Here is a 17,831-nt window from a genome sequence, read left to right on the forward strand (position 1 = left end):
TGGCAGTGCAGTCTGGTATTCATGGACTTACTCTACTCAGTATGTTTTGTGTGCTAGTCAGGGAGATCAGTAATGGAAGGCTTCTTGGAAGCACTGACTTTCAAGGGCTGATTAGAAGAAAAGAAATGGAACTTAATGTATGAGAGTGAGAGGCTGTTCCTCGTGTTGGAAGACTCAGAGGGAGCAGTGAGACGTGAGGTGGAGGAGCATTATGCAGTATGGGAAATGAGAGAGGCAGGGACAGAACTGAGAGTCTTGAAGGCTGTGTACACTATGAGTAAGGCTATGATTTTGTCACAGAGATCATGGAATCCGTGAATTCCAAAGACTTCCGTGACTTCAGCTCCGGTGGCTGGGAGCTGCAGGGTCCTGCCTGTGATGGGTTGGACTCCCCTTTTGGGGTGCCACCAGATGTGCTGGAGTCCCACTGGGCCCACCTGTCTCACCAGCCTGGGTGTCACTCATTCTGTGCTGCTGTGACTGGCTCTCAAGCCCCTTTCCAACACACACACACACACACACACACACACACACACACACACACACACACACAAGTAGGGACACACCCAACTGTAGAATCACACAGGGTATGGCTACACTTGCAGATGTAGAGTGCTTTGAGTTAAACCCACCTTCAGAGAGCGCAGTAGGGAAAGCGATGCAGTCTGTCCACACGGACAGCTGCAAGCGCACTGGTGTGGCCACATTTGCAGCACTTGCAGCGGCATTGGGAGCGGTGCATTATGGGCAGCTATCCCACAGAGCACCTCTTCCCATTCTGGCGCTGTAGCTTGTGGAAGGGGATGGGGGACGGGGCATTCTGGGTCCTGTCCCAATGCCCCGTGATGCATCGGTTCCCATCCCAACAATCCCTGTGCTTCCGTCCACATTTGGTGCCATCTTTCAACGTTTTTTGTACTGTGCACTCTGTCTTCCCTTTCCTTTTGCAGGAATGGAGCCCAAACTGCTGAGGAGTATGCTGACGAGTCTCGTCAGCATGTCTCTTTTGGCAGTCGAGTTATTCCTTATGATCCAGAGTGACAGTGAGGGTTCCAATGATTATATTGACTCGAGTAACGCATATGACACGAGTTTGCTTGTGGCATTCACGGACATGCTCACCACCGTGGAACACCACTTTTGGGCTCGGGAAAGAAGCACTGAGTGGTAGGATCACATTGTCATGCAAGTCTGGAATGATGAGCAGTGGCTGCAGAACTTTCGGATGAGAAAAGCCACTATCATGGGACTGTGTGATGAGCTCACCCCCACCCTGTGGCGCAAGGACACGAGATTGAGAGCTGCCCTGATGGTGGAGAAGGGGGTGGCTATTGCAATCTGGAAGCTGGCAACTCCAGACAGTTACTGATCGGTTGCTAACCAGTTTGGAGTGGGAAAGTTGACTGCTGGAATTGTGTTGATACAAGTTTGCAGGGCCATTAATCGCGTCCTGCTCAGAAGAACCGTGACTCTTGGTAATGTGCATGACATTGATGGCTTTGCACAAATGGGTTTCCCTAACCTCAGAGGAGTGATAGGCGCACACGTTCCAATTCTGGCATCAGCCCACCTAGCCTCAGAGTACGTTAATCGGAAGGGGTATTTCTCTTTGGTTCTCCAGGCACTTGTAGATCATCATGGGTATTTCATTGACATTAACACAGGCTGGCCAAGAAAGGTGCATGATGCACACATCTTTTGGAACACTGGCCTGTACAGGAAGCTGCAAGCCGGGACTTTTTTCCCAGACCAGAAGATCGCCGTAGGGGAAGTAGAAATGCCCATTTGATCCTTGGAGACCCCGCTTACCCTTTAATGCCATGGCTCATGAAACCCTACACAGGGAACCTTGACAGCAGTAAGGAGCAGTTCAACAACAGGCTGAGCTGGTGCAGAATGACTGTGGAGTGTGCTTTTGGCCATTTAAAGAGCTGCTGGCGCTCTCTGTATGGGAAGCTGGACCTGGCCGATGACCGCATCCCTGCTGTTATATCCACGTGCTGTACCCTCCATAACATTTGTGAAGGGAAGGATGAACGATTCACTCAGGCATGGAACTCAGAGATTCAACATCTGGATGCTGAATTTGAACAGCCAGAGAGCAGGACTATTAGAGGGGCCCAGCACAGGGATGCAAGGATTAGGATGCCTTGAGGGAGCAATTTGAGGCTGAAAGCCACCGGTAATGTCTGGTGCCCTGCATGGGAGTGAAATGCAGTGGTTCCAATGTTAGTAGGAATCTGTGTTTGCTATGCTGACTTGCAGTGCCTATTTCTTTACTGGGTTAAGGTATCTTTTACTTTATGCAATAATAAAGAATGTTTGTTTTCAAAGCCAAAAAATCCATTTATTGAAAAGAAACACAACTGCTTGGGAAACAGAAAGGGCAAGGGGCTGCGGTGGGGAACGGTACAATCACAGATTTGCATATGTCCTGTTATCACACTCAGCCTTCCTGTCTGGAGTGCTGTGCAATAAATGCTGCACTTTAGGATGGTTATACTGCATGGTGATGGGGGTTGAGTTCAGTGGGTAAGGGTCGTAGTTTTCAGGTCTGGGTGGTGAAGCTACAGGTGTTGGAGGTAGCTGGTGGCGAAGTGGGTTGGAAGTGACATGAGGGCACAAGGGAAAGAGTTTTGGGACAAGGGCTGCAGGGAGGGATGGACATGATAGTGCTCCACCTGCATGGCTACGAGCGCCTGGATAGAGTCCGCTTGGCGCTCCATTATGCTTATCAGCCGATCTGTGCTTTGCTGCCAGAGCACTGTGCTTTTGTGCAGGCGATCCTCTTGCTGCTGGTGGAGCCTCCTTTCGCTGTCCCGCCATGCCTGCACTTTTTGATTTTCACTACTTGAATGCTGCATTACTTCATGCAACATGTCTTCCTTGCTTCTACGTGGCCTCTTTCTCATTCTTTGGAGTCTTTTGGCCGGTGATAACACTGACGGCTGATATCTCAAGGTTGCATCCGTAAAGGCAAAATGCAACACTTAACAGATGCAGCATTGTTCACACCAGACAGAACAATGATTCCCCTATACTTAAGGGCAAGCACAGTCTACCCAATAGCATAATTTGCCTGTCCCAAAGCAGTACACATAACCTACGGCAGCCCCAAAATGGTGAGTAAGCACAGGGTCAAATGTGACTGACTGTTTCATGGCTGTACTGTCGTCTGGGTTTCTGTGCCTTGAGGAGTGCTAACAGCGGCAGGGGGCCCCTATACTGAACACTGTCCCCACATTTTCCACAGGCGTTCATCCTGGAAGATATCTCACTGCTGACGGTGACCTGGGAAGCAAGGGGGGGTCTTCTGCTTCAATGCGGCTTCCACCCTGGCCCATATGCAGCTTGCCTGTGTACAGCAATGGTCCACCCTGCCCCTCGTGGCACAGTGGCACGGACAAGTTAGCCTTACTGGGACAAAGACCACAGTGGCTCTCCCGAGAAACCTGCACAAGCGCATTGCCCAAGTTCTGGATGAGACTTTTAAAGAGATCACTGAGGCCGATTACCGCAATGTGAAAGAGCACATCAATGCCCTATTTTGCATCTAGGCATGCATGCAGCCCTAACTCTCCTTGCCCCAAGAGCCCACACTGAATAATTCCTTCCCAAAATAAAAGCTGCTTACCAGGAACTCCTCTGGTGTTTTGTCCTTCCCCAAGCACCAGCCGCCGTGACTGGCAACCTTCCTTCTGGCTTGAGAACAGCTCCTGGCTGCATGCATCTTGGGATGCTGAGGTTTCTCCCTCCACCTCAGCACCCTCACTCCCGCTTTGCTGCTCCTCCTCTTCCTCCTCCTGCCTTGTTGCACTGGGCTCTGAAGTGTCCATGCTGGTCCTCGGAATGGAGGTGGGGTCACCCCCAAGTATCGCGTCCAGCTCTTTGTAAAAACGGCAGGTCACGGGGGCAGCACCGAGCGGTGGTTTGCCTCGCGGGATTTGCAGTAGGCATTCTGCAGCTCCTTCACTTTAATCCTGCACTGCAGTGCATCCCGGTCATGGCCCCTTTCCATAATGTCCCTTGATATCTGCCCGAAGGTATCGTAATTCCTACGGCTGGAGCGCAGCTGGGACTGGACGGCTTCCTCCCAGCACTGATGAGGTCCAGCACCTTGCCATTGCTCCATACTGGGGATTGCCTGGCTCATGGAGGCATGGTCACCTGGAAAGATTCGCTGAGAGCACTACATGCCTGGCTGAGTAAACAGGAAGGGGATTTTCAAAATTCCCAGAAAATTTAAAGGGCAGGTCTGACAGTTGGTCACCTGAGGGCAGAGCAGTAGAGTTCAAAGTGATGACCAGAGTGGCTAGAACAGGCATTGTGGGACACTACTGGAGGCCAATCAGAGCACACTAACAGATCAGGGCATCCACACAGGCGCTGCGGCACTCCAGCAGGGGCGCAACAAACGTTATTCCACTCGCTGAGGTGGAGTACTAGCAGTGCTCTAGCTACGGTGTCGGAGCACTCTACGTGCCTTGCCAGTATGGATGGGTAGTGAGCTAGTGCCTCCGGTGCTCCTTTAATGCGCTATAACTCGCAAGTGTAGCCAAGCCCACAGTTTGAAATCAGCTTTCTGTGGGAGGACTCAGCTAGAAGAATGGCCAGCACTCCTGTGCACATACCCTCTGGAGTGTAAACCCAAAATTATCTTATACTCTATAGAAATCCATATAGCATAAGCTCATGAAATTCGCCCCCTCCCTCAAAGTGGAGGGAGATATGCATAGCTCTTTGCGCCCCTCTCGCACCAGTTATGAATTGCACAAACTGGGTTTTTTGTATAATCAAGAAATAAGTTTATTAACTATAAAAGATAAATTTTAAGTGATTATAAGGGATAGCAAACAGAACAAAGCAGATTACTGAGCAAATAAAACAAAACACACAAACTAAGCAAAATACACTAAAGAAACAGATTACAAATAGTAATTTCTCACCCAAAATGTTGTTTTAGGCAGGTTGCAGAGTTTCTGCAGCTCAGAATTCCAGTTATTTCCCTTCAGAGGCTAGACCCCTGACTCAGCCCTTGCCTTTCCCCAGCTTAGTTCCTTTGTCTCTTCAGGTGCTTTCAGCAATGGAGAGAAGCCCTGATTGACTCACTTCCCAGCCTTAAGTAGGATTTACATAAGGTGGGAATCCTTTGTTCCAGTGGAAAAATTCAGTAGTGTCCAAGGTGGTACTCCGTACCAGGTGACATCATCACATGACCCTGCAGTGTTAAAGCAACATCCCAGGAAGCTTCTCAAGAAAGTGGGAGATTCAGATCTTCAAAGTTCTATTGTCCTCTATTGTCCTTAAATGACCCATTCAGGCTGATGGCCTAATTTTTGGTGGGCATTCCCCAAGTACACACACAGTTGTAATTTTTACATAGTCAATATGCCTAATGTCAGATATAGAAATGATACATGTATACAAATTGGATAATCACATTCAGCAAATCATAATCTTTCCAATGATACCTTACATGACCCATCGTCCATAAAATATATCTGTTATGCCATATTCATATCATAACAATATTTCTATGAAGAACAGGAGGTGTAGCATGTCAGTGCCGCCTCCTCCAGTGGGGCCCCACGCTCCCAGCCTCTGTGGGTGGGGGGTGGGGTACCCTGCAGCTCTCTGCCACCAGGGAGTGGGTAGTGGGACCCTGGAGCTCCGAGCCTCAAAGGGTGGTGAGGGCCCTGGAGCTCCCAGCCACCCCGCAGCTGCCCAGTGCCTTCCCATTTTATCATGGATATTTTTAGTAAAAGTCACAGACAGGTCACAGGTGTCCATGCATTTTTCTTTATTGCCTGTGACCTGTCTGTGACTTTTACTAAAAATATTCATGACAAAACCTTAGCCTTAACTTTGAGCCAAAATCAGAGCTGATGTCAGCAGATGCTTGCTCCCTGACGCCGATAGTGCCTCCCCTGTTTACATCAGCTGAAAATCTGGCCCTGAGTCTTATAAAAGTCTTGAATCATCTCTGACTCTAACTTTCCAAAGTCTACAAAGGTAAGTAGAATAGTTTTTTTAAAAAAACATCCAAAAGGGGTACACTTGCTAACATGCCTCCCTATTTTAATTCTTTGTGGGTCTTCTTGGTGTCCATCAAAACTTTGCCTCCTTGTGTGGCACCTTTGTTACTTTAGAAAAAGTTAATTTAAAATTCCACTAGCAAAGTAATTGACCCAGTGTTTGACCATTTTTTGTCTCCAGAGCTGCATATTAAAATAATCATATCAGAAACATGAAGTACGCTCCAGGACACTTTAGGCAAGTGCAGTCCTAAGAGGCCCTTACACAAACCTGGAAGGCCACCCACAGGCTTTTGCCACCACTGGGGAGTCTCAGGAAGGATTATGCTCACAGTAAATGGCCAGGTGCCTTTCTTGGACATGGAAAAAGCTCTGTCTGCCCATGATGATCAGTTTATTATGGCCCTAGTTTGCACTTCCATAGCTTCATATCTACTGAATATGATCAGGAACTTGTAGGGTGAAGAGGGTTTTAGCTGGGGGAGAACTGGAGCTTTCTGGAAGGCCTGGATTGGGGAAGGGGGCTGCTGAATCACGACAATAGGGCATCAACCATTCCTGAAACACCAAACCAGCAGCACCATAGGGAGCCTGCAACAGGGTGATCTGCCCCTTTCAGGGCTGGCAAGCCTGGAGCCAGTCAACCCTGTTCAATTAGTCCTGCCTGACCTGCTACATCTGCTGCACTGCACCTAAGAGGAGGAAAGCCCTATTGTCCAGTAGGTGCGAAGTGACTGGGAAGAAGACCAGGCAGGCTGTGCCTACAGGGGGCAAGAAGCCTGGTTAGGAGTCAGGATCTGTCTGAGGACTCTGCCCAGCCTGAGCTCTTTGTAGGAAAGTGGGCCTAGTCCAGATTGTTGGGGGCCTGCCTGTAAAGAAAGGGGCTGGAAGCTGAGCCTGGTTGGGCTGAAGATTAATGTTTGTGCTTTTGTTGGATTTGTCTAAAGAACTCATTACCCTGGGAGAGGGGGAACTGTCTGTAGTGGCTTGGCCATTGGGCCACGTCAGATCTATAGCTGAAGTAAGGGAAGCTGAAGCAGAGATGCTGCAGTACCACACTGTGCCATGAGAGGGTGTATCGGGATGGGGAGTGTTGTACAGAACCCTTAATACCTCATTTTAGACACCTCTCATTCAACTCAGGCCTCCCCTTCCCCCAACACATGATCCTCTTCTCCCCGGATCCTACCCTCACCCTACACTTTCCAGCTCAAATCAGCTGTTTCACTAAATCTTGCTCAACCTATCTGCCCTTCCCATTCTCCTCTCATACCTGTGCCCAGCCGTCTCCTCTCTCCATCCCTAATCTCTGCAATCATTAAAATGTGAAATGGAAAATTTTAAAGTTGTGCAAATCTCAGTGCATCCTGAACTCCGGAGTCACTATCTGTGGATCCATAATATTCCATTAGTCTTAGAATAAGCCTTCTGGAAAAGGTTTACTTTTCTGGAAAAATTACTAAGTAGCTTAATTTTGGTGGGTCAGTGTACAAAATTATGGGCCTCAGCTAGTGGAATCCAGTGCAGCAGATATAATCTGTTTCCCCTTTCAATTTTTTGCTATGCAGCTGCAAACAGAGCTAGAAGAATCTTGAAACTGTGTTTACCAGCTCTGTGTAAATTGTTTATAACTCCAGAACCCCTTTCCTTGAGTCACTTCAGAGTTTGTAGAAAATGTCTCCATCCTGTATCTAACTGGACTAAAGACTATTCTTTTGGGGAATTTTAGAGAGGAGGCTTGAATAAGGCTTACAATGAAAACTCAGTTGGTGGTGGTTTATCTGTATTACCGTAGTTCCCAGAGGGGTAGTGTGAATGAATGGCAGTCATCCCAGAGCATTCCCTTTGGCTAAGCATAGTGTGGCAGGTGGGCTGTGCCCCACTTGCCTTCAGCTGTTACAAACAAGGTCAGGCAGTTTCTTTAATGAAGAACCCCATTCTTCCAAAGGCCTTATTTATTGATAGTTGTCATAAACGTAGGTAAAGTGCTCTGTTAATCAAGTTCTCTAGAGCCCCTCAGCTCTCCTCTCCGGAGCTGAGTTGGAATTTTGCCAGCTGTAAGGCTTTTACCAGCTTCTCCCTCATTTGGGTCCTTTTCTTTAATTATTCTCCAGGCTTTCAGGCTCTCAAGCTAGCCTTTGCTAGCTTGCGTCTCCTGCTGTCTCCAACCTCTTGCCTTTGGGTAACCTATCTCCTCTTGTTCCCAGCTTCCTTCAGCTGCGCATCCTTCCTAATTACTCTCCCACTTTGGAGATTTCAGCAGGGCACCTTCCCCTGATGGTATCTGTCTTGTTCTGAGAAAGGAGGCCAGACTATGCTGGTCTCCTTATCCCAGTCCCTGACTGACTGGGGAAGAGGAGAGCCTAGCCCTACCCACTCTGCCCGGCTCCTAGTCCAAGGTCCTTAAAGAAACAGTGCTTGCCTTAATGTCAACCACTAATACTTCTTGGACTTCTTCCTCTCCATGTCTATCCCTCTTTAAATCCTCCAGTATTTCCATTGGACCTTTCAAATCTTTAAATGGCCATGCCAGATGGTGGGGTAGGCTGACTGCTGAGCCCTGCTGCCTTTAAGGGCACATAGTCCCATCACCGGTGGCTTAAATACGATTGACAAACTCCCACCAATTGAATTTTCCACTGAATGCATCCAATGAAGTGAGCTGTAGCTCATGAAAGCTTATGCTCAAATAAATTTGTTAGTCTCTAAGGTGCCACAAGTCCTCCTTTTCTTTTTGCAAATACAGACTAACACGGCTGCTACTCTGAAACCTGTCATTATATTACAGTAATTCTTAAAGGCTGCAACTGAGATAGGAGCCCCATTGTGTTAGGGATTGTACAAAGGTATGGGTGTACAGTGTAGGAAAGTGGGGTACAAAAGTGGGGGGAGGGATAGCTCAGTAGTTTGAGCATTGGCCTGCTAAACCCAGGGTTGTGAGTTCAATCCTTGAGGGGACCATTTAGGGATCTGGGGCAAAAATTGGGGATTGGTCCTGCTTCAAGCAGGGGGTTGGACTAGATGACCTCCTGAGGTCCCTTCCAACCCTAACCTTCTATGATTCTATGTAAGAGACAGTTCTTGCCTGGAAGAACCAACAAGCTAAGTAGATGAGATGAAAGAAATGTTATGCCCATTTTACAGATGGAGAACTGAGGCTATGTCTACACTATGCACTTTACAATGGCACAGCTGTACTGTTACAGTTGGGCCATTGTAAGGTGTGCAGCGTAGCCTCTTTTTGCCACCGGGAGAGATGACAAAATAAAGCCACCCACAGCGAGGGGTGATACCTTCGTCGCCGGGAGACTGTCTCCCACTGATGAAGCGCTATCTACACCAATGCTTTTCGTTAAAACTTCTGTCATTCAGGGATGTGTTTTTCCACACCCCTGAGCAACAAAAGTTTTTTAACAATGAAAGTACAGTATAAACATAGCCTGAGGCACAGATAAATTAAGTGACTTGCCCAAGATCACACAGGAAGTCTGTGGTAAAATCAGGAACTGTTCAGAGTCCCAGTGTAGTGCTTTAAACAAATTCATCCATCCCCTTAGTTAATTTCATCGTTTGCTATAGTATGGCTGCTAATGCACCATATATGCTAACTTCTTTATCTGACAGGAAGAGTCATTGATCACATTTCTGTAGCATTCCTCCTAAAGAGTCATATTCTGCTCCCACTGAAGTCATTCCTACTGACTTCACGTGGGGCCACATAAGACTTATATAAACAGTTTGTGTCATAGTAATTACATCTATTTATTTTACTTCACAGTGAGTCTACTGGACTTGCCTTTGTCTTTGTTCCATAAGCTGTGGTATGTCTTAAAAATCAGTAAAATGATACCTTTAAAAAAGATTTGTTGATGTTTGGACTTGGACATAAAATTAGATCCACTCATTAATATTACTACAATGTGACAGCATCATTACCGTATGTTATTGGAAGTCCTTCCTCATTTATCCACTTATAAAATAACTGCATCTTGTAGTAATAAAAACTAAAAATTAATGCAAGAAGAATAGTATTGGCCATCAAAAAGAAAACTATAAACTACTTATTGTGCCTTCTCTGGCTTTCTTTGGTTATAGTGTCTTTTATTCACTTTCTTACAGTGAGATCGAGAGCACTTAACAAACAGACATCCAAGATAGATTTCACATAGGGATTTATGCAGCAGCTATGACTTGTTGTAAATAAGCGTTACAAATACAAGCACCTTTTCTACAGGGATGGAACCTTAAGCACTTACCAGTGTATAACATTATCTTCACATAGTACTGGCTCCAGCATCAGTAATCCGCGTTCACTCAAGAAATCAACTATGTGAATTTATATAATGTATCAGAGGACTTGTTTGTCCTCATTGTTCTAAATTTTAATCTTGGCAATGTTCAACTATTACCTGTCTGAGTAATTGGCTAGATTATATTCCCAGTTTTCTTTGCCACAAACCCTAATTCAGTAAAGGGATTGATTGTGATCTGAGTTACACTGGTCTAAAACTGGAGTGACTCCCCTAAAGTCAAACTTATGTTAGTGTAAAAACAGCTGTAAATGAGACCAGAATTAGATACAGACTAGAGGTCAAGGAACCAGATTTCCTGCTGTGCCCATTATCCAATGTGTGTAGTATGGGGTGGCTGAGGAACTGGTTGCTGCTCACTTTTCCAGGAGCTACTTCTATGGTAGACAAGGTCCTGGCACATTTTTACAGCAGCCTAGAAGCTAATATGAAGTAAGCCTGCTTGCAATGTCTACACAGTTGTAGTTCATCAGTAGAGAATAGCTGGGTTTGTAGTTGACCAGTAGAATAGCTGGAATGCTGTATTGTTCTAACTATGCCTGGTTGACTACAGACGCAGATGGCATAGGAGCTGACTGTGTGCCAATCTTCACCCAGATTGAGGGAATCCGCAGGTGTAGAGATGTCATAAATATAAAGGGAAGGGTAAACACCTTTATATCCCTCCTGGCCAGAGGAATAACCCTTTCACCTGTAAAGGATTAAGAAGCTAAGATAACCTCGCTGGCACTTGACCAAAATGACCAATGAGGAGACAAGATACTTTCAGAGCTGGAGGGGGGGAAACAAAGGGTTCTCCATGTCTGAGTGTTGCTTTTGCTGGGATCAGAGCAGGAATGCAGGTCAGAACTCCTGTAAAGAGTTAGTAAGCAATCTAGTTAGATATGCGTTAGATTCTGTTTTGTTTAAATGGCTGATAAAATAAGTTGTGCTGAATGGAATGTATATTCCTGTTTTTGTGTCTTTTTGTAACTTAAGGTGTTGCCTAGAGGGATTCTCTGTTTTGAATCTGATTACCCTGTAAACTATTTACCATCCTGATTTTACAGAGGTGATTCTTTTACTTTTTCTTTAATTAAAATTCTCTTTTAAGAACCTGATTGTTTTTTCATTGTTCTTAAGATCCAAGGGTTTGGGTCTGTGTTCACCTATGTAAATTGGTGAGGATTTTTATCAAGCCTTCCCCAGGAAAGGGGGGTGTAGTGCTTGGGGGGATATTTTGGGGGGGGAGACGTTTCCAAGTGGGCACTTCCCCTGTTCTTTGTGTAACACTTTGGTGATGGCAGCACTTAACCTAAGCTGGTAAGAATAAGCTTAGGGGGTCTTTCATGCAGGTCCCCACATCTGTACCCTACAGCTCAGAGTGGGGAAGGAACCTTGACTTGGTGGCAGCGGTAGGATTAACTTGAAATCAATTTGAGATTTTTTTCAACCAGAAGCACAGATTTTAAAAGGAATTTTTTTTCCTTTGGGCTGCTTGAAAGCAGGTTTTAAGCTGAAAGCAGTTAGTTTTTTGTCTCCTGTTTGGGGGCCAGAGCAGAGACAAAAGGGATTTGTCTTTTGTGAGCTGGAGTTTTCTCTACCTAAAGGCAGGGTAGTTAAGCTCCTGCAGGGAAATTCACAAGACCTGAAGAGGTGGGTTGTTTGTTTTTTTTAGCTAAGAGCAACTAGAGGGTTTTTCTGTCTATTTGCCTGAAGACAAAGGTGTTAGGTTTTTTTTATTTTTAAAGGATTTTTCTGTATGCTGACACCCATGTTCTCTGATAGTGATTGTCAGGTTACAGCACAGTCTTTTTTTTTTTTTTTTTTGAGAAGCCAAGTTTGTTTGTTTTATTTCTAACTCTCGGGTGTAAAGTTAGTTAAAAACAGAGAGGCAAACATGACAGAGCCCAAAGCAGAAACAGCCAAAGAGGCTGCCCACAGGAGAGAACTGGAGGCAGCGAAAGAGGTAGAAAAAAACCAAGAGGCTGCCCACAGGAGAGCTATAGAGGCTGCCCACAGGAGAGCTATAGAGGCTGCCCACAGGAGAGCTATGGAGGCAAGGGAAAAAGAAATGGAGGAGAAGAAAAAAGAGAGGAAGCAGGAACTGGAGTTGGAGAAGGTGAGGGCTGAGCGGAATCTACTGGATAACCCTAACAATCCCTCCTCAACAATCCACAAATGGGAGCGACTATGTCCACAGTATGATGAATCCAGTGATATTGCTGAATATTTTCTCACCTTTGAGAGACTCTGCACTCTCCATAAAATTCCTGAGGCTCACAAGATGACCACACTGGTTGCAAAATTGACTGGAAGAGCTCCGGACATATTCAATAAGATACCTATTGATGAGGCTTCTGACTATAATAAGTTCAAGGATTTGGTTTTAAAGCAATTTCAAATTACTTCTGAAACGTACAGAGTAAAATTTCGAACCCTTAAGATAGGGCCTGGACTAAGTAATGTGGCTATCTAAACCAGATGAAGAATCTGTTAAACACATGGGTCCAAGGAAGGGGATGTCACTAGCTTTGACGGAATGTGTGATTTGATAGCTCGGGAGCAATTCCTGAATATGTCCAAGGAGGAAATAAAACAGTTTATGGGATAAGGAAAGGGACTCAGCAGAAAGTCTTGCTTCTTATGCTGATCGATGCGTGCAGTCCCAGACCACCAGAGAGCTTGGACGGTGGCATGGAGCAACCCACCGTCTCTCAGCTCTTCTAATCAATCCGGAGAATTAAAGGTTTGTCAGTTTACAGCCCAGGGAGGAGATGGCCTGAAGGTATCTACTACGAAGGGAAAACTGCTGGTGGCATGGAAGAGGTGAACCTCTCCATGATCGTTGGGCGTATGCAGCGACAGCAGATCAAGGAGCTGTGCACTAGCTATGTGCCGACGTTCTCAGCCACCCCAGGACTGATTGAACGGGCATACCACTCCATTGACACAGGTAATGCTTACCCAATTAAAGTCCAACCTTATCAGGTGTCTCCTCAAGCTAAAACTGCTATAGAACGGGAGATCCAGTATATGCTCCAGATGGCAGTAATCTGCCCCTCTGGTAGTGCATGGGCATCTCCAGAGGTTCTAGTTCCCAAACCAGATGGGGAGATAAGTTTCTGCGTGGATTACCGTAAGTTAAATGCTGTAACTCGCCCAGACAACTGTCCAATGCCACGCACAGATGAACTATTAGAGAAACTGGGATGGGCCCAGTTTATCTCTATCTTGGACTTAACCTAGGGGTACTGACAGATACTGCTAGATGAATCCGCCAAGGAAAGGTCAGCCTTCACCACACATGTCGGGCTGTATGAATTTAATGTACTCCCTTTTGGGCTGCGGAATGCACCTGCCACCTTCCAAAGACTTGTAGATGGTCTCCTAGCAGGATTAGGAGAATATGCAGTCACCTACCTTGACAATGTGGCTATATTTTCAGATTCCTGGGCAGAACACCTGGAACATCTACAAAAAGTGTTCGAGTGCATAAGGGAGGCAGGACTAACTGTTACGGTTAAGAAGTGTCAAATAGGCCTAAACAGAGTGACTTACCTTGGACACCAAGTGGGTCAAGGAACTATCAACCGCCTCCAGGCCAAAGTGGATGCTATCCAAAAGTGGCTGTCCCAAAGTCAAAGAAACTGGTCCAGTCATCCGGGCCAAGCCTAAGAAGATTACAGGTGATTTGTACCGCAATACAGCCAAATCGCTGCCCCACTGACACACCTAACCAAAAAGAAACAGCCAACAACAATAGTGAACTGAAGAGTGTCAGAAGGCCTTTAACCAGCTTAAAGCAACACTCATACTGACCCTTTGCTGAGGGCCCCAGACTTTGACAAATCGTTCCTAGTAACCACAGATGTGTCAGAGCGTGGTGTGGGAGCAGTTTTAATGCAGGAAGGACCGGATCAAGAATTCCACCCTGTAGTGTTTCTCAGCAAGAAGCTGTCTGAGAGGGAAAGCAACTGGTCAGTCAGTGAAAAAGGATGTTATGCCATTGTCTATGCTCTGGAAAAGCTACGCCCATACGTTTGGGGACGGTGTTTCCATCCGCAAACCGACCATGCTGCGCTACAGTAGCTTCATACCGCCATGGGAAATAACAAAAATAACAAAAAACTTATTCAATGGAGAATCTCTCCAAGATTTTGATTTTAACTTCCAACACATCTCAGGAGCTTCTAACAAAGTGGCTGATGCACTCTCCCGTGAAAGTTTCCCAGAATCAACCGGTTAAAATAATCCTTGAGATGTGAAAAATATTGTTAGTCTTTATATACTTGGTAGAATATTTAGAGGTGCATGTGTCTTATTAACTCTGTTTTTTTCTAGAGCTCCAGGAAGAAATCCAGCAGCGTTTCACCCTCTCTCTGATTTGGGGGGCATGTCATAAATATAAAAGGAAGGGTAAACACCTTTAAATCCCTCCTGGCCAGAGGAAAAACCCTTTCACCTGTAAAGGGTTAAGAAGCTAAGACAACCTCGCTGGCACCTGACCAAAATGACCAATGAGGACACAAGATACTTTCAAAGCCTGGAGGTGGGGGGAAACAAAGGGTTCTTTCTGTCTGTGTGTTGCTTTTGCCAGGACTAGAGCAGGAATGCAGGTCAGAACTTCTATAAAGAGTTAGTATATGTTAGTTAGATATGCATTGGATTCTGTTTTGTTTAAATGGCTGATAAAATAAGTTATGCTGAATAGAATGTATATTCCTGTTTTTGTGTCTTTTTGTAACTTAAGGTGTTGCCTAGAGGGATTCTCTATGTTTTGAATCTGATTTCCCTGTAAGGTATTTACCATCCTGATTTTACAGAGGTGATTCTTTTACTTTTTCTTTAATTAAAATTCTCTTTTAAGAACCTGATTGCTTTTTCATTGTTCTTAAGATCCAAGGGTTGTGCAAATTGGTAAGGATTTTTATCAAGCCTTCCCCAGGAAAGGGGTGTAGTGCTTGGGGGGATATTTTTTGGGGTGGGCACTTCCCCTGTTCTTTGTGTAACACTTTGGTGGTGGCAGCGTTTAACCTAAGAAGTTTGGTAAGAATAAGCTTAGGGGGTCTTTCATGCAGGTCCCCACATCTGTACCCTAGAGTTCAAGGAACCTTGACAAGAGAGCAGCTTTCTATCTACTCTACAGAAGGGAGTTGGGTTGGATTTGTTTTGCATATTTGTTAAAGGAACTGCTGTCTAAAAGAACATGCCTAGAGGGGCCACAGGAAGACAAACACTGAACATTTTTCTATAACAATTCCCACTGCAGAAAATAAGGTACAGGGAGGCTTTGAATGTGCATGTAGCCCACAAAAATCACTGGGCTGAACTCTGCTCAGCTACAATAGTCTTTCGCTCTTTTGGCTTCAGTTCATTTACTCCTGGTTTACATCAGCATGACAAGGATTGGGTCCATCTCCTCAGCACTTCCCCTCTATAGGCAGTTTCCTTTGTTACAGATGAACCGCAACACCAAGAGTTCCTTTGCCTAAACTTCTGGACTGAAGAGAGAGCTAACCAGATGAGTGCTTGACATCAAGCCCCAGTCACCTCTACTGCTTTGGTTAAATCTCTCATTAGTTTTATGGCCCTTCTTAAACTTTTGTCATGTGTGATCGCTTTTTCACAGATTTGCCCCACTAAACTGGTTTTATTTGCTGAGCTGTGTTTTTGAGCTTATTTACTATCAATGAGTCTTCTCTGTACTTCAACATTTGCTGCCAATGTGTAGATCCTTTAAACTTTGACATTTTTCTGGAGCTGAATGTGTTCTTGCATTGGTGCAATTAGCTGCCTAGGTCACACAGCAGATCAGTGGTGGAACAGGGAATAGAACCCACATCTCCTGGATACCAGGCCGGTGCCTATCCACTAGATTATACTGCTTCTCAAGAACTACAAATGAAACTTTATGAAACTATTTGACTTGTTCAAACAAAATACAGTTACAAGAGACACGTTTGTGTCTGTAAATTGTTAAAGTAGCAATTCTTATAAGTACATGAGATCTGCAGTCGGAAGTTGGATCCAATAGCTAGAAAAAAAAATTGGAGTGGGGAGTGGACTTTCTTCTGTTCATGGAAGAAAATTTAAACCTGTGAAGAAAATGCCATGTTTTTCTAGAGGTTGTTCATGCTTCAAAATCAATTCTTTTGTAGTAAGAAGCTTGGTGGTTCTTGTGAATTAAAATGGAAGATTCTTATATCAATTCTTTTACAGTTTGAATGTTAAAGTATGTGGATGTAAAAACCACTTGTTAAGATGTCTCTGAGGATGTTTGTACCTAATTAAACACCTTAAGCTAAAACAAGCCTTTGTTTTAAAGGAACCAAGTGTTTTTGTTAAAATCCTGTCATATTTAATTTCATTTCATCATACTGACACCCCATTGCCTTTTTTTTTTTTGGTCAATTTCATTTGCTTTTGCTTTGTATGAAAATGAAGCCCAATTGAGATTTTGTAATTAAGTTCTCTTACATAACACAACATCGGGAGAAAGGAATATATCTGTGAAATGTGCACTGAATCTAAATGGAGAAGCTAATTCGGAATTTAAAAAGACTAACTTCTGCATGTTCATCAATGAAAATCATCCTTCACAACCTGTCTCACCAGCGGGGGCTCTGTACAGGGCCAGATGGTGGAGACCATACTCATGCCAGTGAGCAATTACTCAGGCAAATCATCCCATTAATATCAATGGGACCATTCATAGAGGAAGGTGCTATTCAACACGAGTATCTGAATCTGAAGCACGAGGGTCACTTGCAAGACTCTAAGCAACTAAAAAGCAGTGAAAAGAAAAGGAGTACTTGTGGCACCTTAGAGACTAACAAATTTATTAGAGCATAAGCTTTCGTGAGCTACAGCTCACTTCATCCGATGCATCCAGATGTAGCTCACGAAAGCTTATGCTCTAATACATTTGTTAGTCTCTAAGGTGCCACAAGTACTCCTTTTCTTTTTGCGAATACAGACTAACACGGCTGCTACTCTGAAACCTAAAAAGAAGTGTAGGCTCCTGGTGCAAATCATTTCTCTCACTGCTGCAATCACACTGGGTTGCACGGGGTAACTGAGAACAGTGTATTGAATACCTTAGTTATCGATCTGGGGCCCAATCCCGCAACCTTTCTGTGGGAGGCTTGCAGGGTCATGTTCTTTTATCAAATTATTTTGAGCTCACACCTCAAACTGTGTTTTCTACTGGAGTTTAAAATGAATGATGGAAACTGTTAGCCAAATTATACTCTATTTGCTCATATTAAGAGTCTGACTTCCTCATTCAGGTACTCCCAGTGAAGTTGAATAGAGGTTAGCCCAACATCTTACCCTGAACCTGTGGAACTACTTAGTTTAAATAGGATGTTTTGTTTTTCAAACCCTTTAAAATGTAAGGGGGTTAAATAGAAAATAATATAATGCAGTGACTGATTAACCTGTGTAGGCAACATTTAAAGTGATCAGCTCTGGTTCTCTCTTCTTGTAATGATTCTTACTGAGA

This window comes from Dermochelys coriacea, chromosome 7, assembly GCF_009764565.3.
Source record: "Dermochelys coriacea isolate rDerCor1 chromosome 7, rDerCor1.pri.v4, whole genome shotgun sequence".
In the NCBI taxonomy this organism is placed as follows: Eukaryota; Metazoa; Chordata; order Testudines; family Dermochelyidae; genus Dermochelys; species Dermochelys coriacea.